This window comes from Etheostoma spectabile, chromosome 10, assembly GCF_008692095.1.
Source record: "Etheostoma spectabile isolate EspeVRDwgs_2016 chromosome 10, UIUC_Espe_1.0, whole genome shotgun sequence".
Classification (NCBI taxonomy): Eukaryota; Metazoa; Chordata; class Actinopteri; order Perciformes; family Percidae; genus Etheostoma; species Etheostoma spectabile.
This window is the reverse complement of record NC_045742.1, coordinates 14118212-14121111: the sequence shown is the minus strand read 5'-3', so window position 1 is coordinate 14121111 and position 2900 is coordinate 14118212. Positions and strand designations below refer to the sequence as shown.

At 37.7% G+C, this 2900-nt stretch overlaps 1 non-coding gene across 1 annotated transcript in view; it reads right to left on the bottom strand.

The window, feature by feature from the left end:
- Window positions 1-2871: 2871 nt before the first annotated feature.
- trnas-cga (transfer RNA serine (anticodon CGA)) overlaps window positions 2872-2900 on the bottom strand; it is a 73-nt gene continuing 44 nt past the window's right edge. The window contains exon 1 of the tRNA in view: window positions 2872-2900. This exon is cut by the window's right edge and continues 44 nt beyond it. This is a non-coding gene — a tRNA (tRNA-Ser).

Here is a 2900-nt window from a genome sequence, read left to right as displayed (position 1 = left end):
TCCCCCAGTGGCTAGAAATGGCGATAGGAGTAAACCGAGCCCTGGGTATCCTGTTCTGCCTTTGAGAAAATGAAAGCTTCAGAGACTTCAGATACAGTATTAGGGACCACTAGGTCATATAAAGCGGACTTCAGATACAGTATTAGGGAAAACTAAGGTAATATAAAAGAGAATTCAGATACCGTATGGGGACCCCTAAGGTCTATAAAAGAGACTTCAGATCAGTTTAGGGGACCATAAGGTTTATAAAGAGACTTCAGATACGTATTAGGGGACCACTAAGGTCATATAAAAGAGACTTCGATACAGTATAGGGGAACACTAAGGTCTATATAAAAGAGACTTCAGATACCGTATTAGGGGACCACTAAGGTCTTATAAAAGAGATTCAGAACAGTATTAGGGGACCACTAAGGTCTATATAAAAGAGACTCTCAGATACAGTATTAGGGGCACATAAGGTCTATATAAAAGAGACTTCCGATAACAGTATTAGGGACCACTAAGGTCTATATAAAAGAGACTTCAGATACAGTATTAGGGAACACTAAGGTCTATATAAAAGAGACTTCAGATACAGATTAGGGACCACTAAGGTCTATATAAAAGAGACTTCAGACAGTATTAGGGGAACACTAAGGTACTAAAAGAGACTTCCGATACAGTATTAGGGAACACTAAGGTCTATATAAAAGAGACTTCAGATACAGTATTAGGGGACCACTAAGGTCTATATAAAGAGACTTCAGATACAGTATTAGGGAACCACTAAGGTCTACATAAAAGAGACTTCAGATACAGTATTAGGGAACCACTAAGGTCTTATATAAAAGAGACTTCAGATACAGTATAGGGAACCACTAAGGTCTATATAAAAGAGGATTCAGATACAGTATTAGGGGACCACTAAGGTCTATATAAAAGAGACTTCAGATACAGTATTAGGGACCACTAAGGTCTATATAAAAGAGACTTCAGATACAGTATAGGGACCAATAAGGTCTATATAAAAGAGACTTCAGATACAGTATTAGGGGACCACTAAGGTCTATATAAAAGAGACTTCAGATACAGATTAGGGGACCACTAAGGTCTATATAAAAGAGACTCAGATACAGTATTAGGGACCACTAAGGTCTATATAAAAGAGACTTCAGATACAGTATTAGGGGACCACTAGGTCTATATAAAAGAGACTTCAGATACAGTATTAGGGACCACTAAGTCTATATAAAAGAGACTTCAGATACAGTATTAGGGACCACTAAGGTCTATATAAAGAGACTTCAGATACAGTATTAGGGAACCACTAAGGTCTATATAAAAGAGACTTCAGATACCGTATTAGGGGACCCAAGGTCTACATAAAAGAGACTTCAGATACAGTTAGGGAACCACTAAGGTCTATATAAAAGAGACTTCAGTACAGTATAGGGGACCACTAAGGTCTATATAAAAGAGACTTCAGATACAGATTAGGGAACCACTAAGGTCTAATAAAAGAGACTTCAGATACAGTATAGGGAACCACTAAGGTCTATATAAAAGAGACTTCGATACAGTATATGGAACCACTAAGGTCTATATAAAAGAGACTTCAGATACAGTATAGGGGACCACTAGGTTTATATAAAAGAGACTTCAGATACAGTATTAGGGAACCACTAAGGTCTACATAAAAGAGACTTCAGATACAGTTAGGGGACCACTAAGGTCTATATAAAAGCATCCAAAGAGCACCATGTCATGGGATCTTTAATGAGTAAGTGAAACATCGTTTACACAAATGATCATTGGTAAATTCCTCCAGCAGTGACGTAGTGGCAGCAGTCTGACTTTACAAACTGACGTCTTTTATCAGCTCTTGCAGATTTAATCAGCCAAACTGATTATCTGGATGATCATTTATTAAGGGGCTGATTAATGACGCTAATCAACAGAAATTTCAGTCTCCACAGCACTGTGGTGGTCTGTGTGGACTTATTATGTATGTTTTATCCAAATTTTCATGGCAGACACAGAGTTTCTCAAATTATGGAACATTATATGAGTCCAATTGTCTGCCGTTAAAGAAGCTGATATAGAGAATAGAGCCCGACTGATAAAGGATTTTTAAGGGGGAATGTGGGGGGAGCTAGGGTGAAATTCTCCTCTGTGGGACGGACATGGCATTGGTGAGGCCTATTGCTGGTGTTAATGCAGAGCCTTGTTCAGAAAAATCACATTTTGAAAAATCATTACCACACACCAACCTTGAAATATGCAAAAAGAGGGAAACTGACACCTTCAGGTTGATGCACATTCAATAATTACTTTTAATTTTTTGGGTTTTTGATTAATCATTTATTTTACCTTATAGGAGCATAAAGGCCTGTTGCCTGCATTTGATGGCAAGGCAATTAGAAAGGCAAATTACTTCTTCCATAGCCTTGTGTGTCTTCTGTGATGCGATTTTTCTTACATAATATAGCTATAATGCACAACATTAAGCAATCATAAAATGTAATGGCAATGGCAAAAACTATTCACATGCCTTACAAATTGTGAATCTTATTTAATGCACACGATCATAGAGGTTGTAAGAAAACTAGGAGGAGGAAAAAAAGCAATTTTAATTTGCTTATTAAAGATTTACCTCGCCATTTGATTGCCATTTGGAAAGATTAATTACGCAGCGTAGTTGGTAGTCAGGTCAATGGATTTAAACATTGCACCTCCAGACGATTGGTTTTTAAATGGTGTAACTCGCAACGTGATTTGCATAGGTCGTACGGACTTGTGGCTTATAAACGTCCCTTCAAATACTTGACGTCTTTACTGGAAAATGCTGGGTTTGTTCTTTAAATAGATAATTGGTTTGCTGGAACAAAATGCCGAAACCCGGGATCGAACCAGGGACC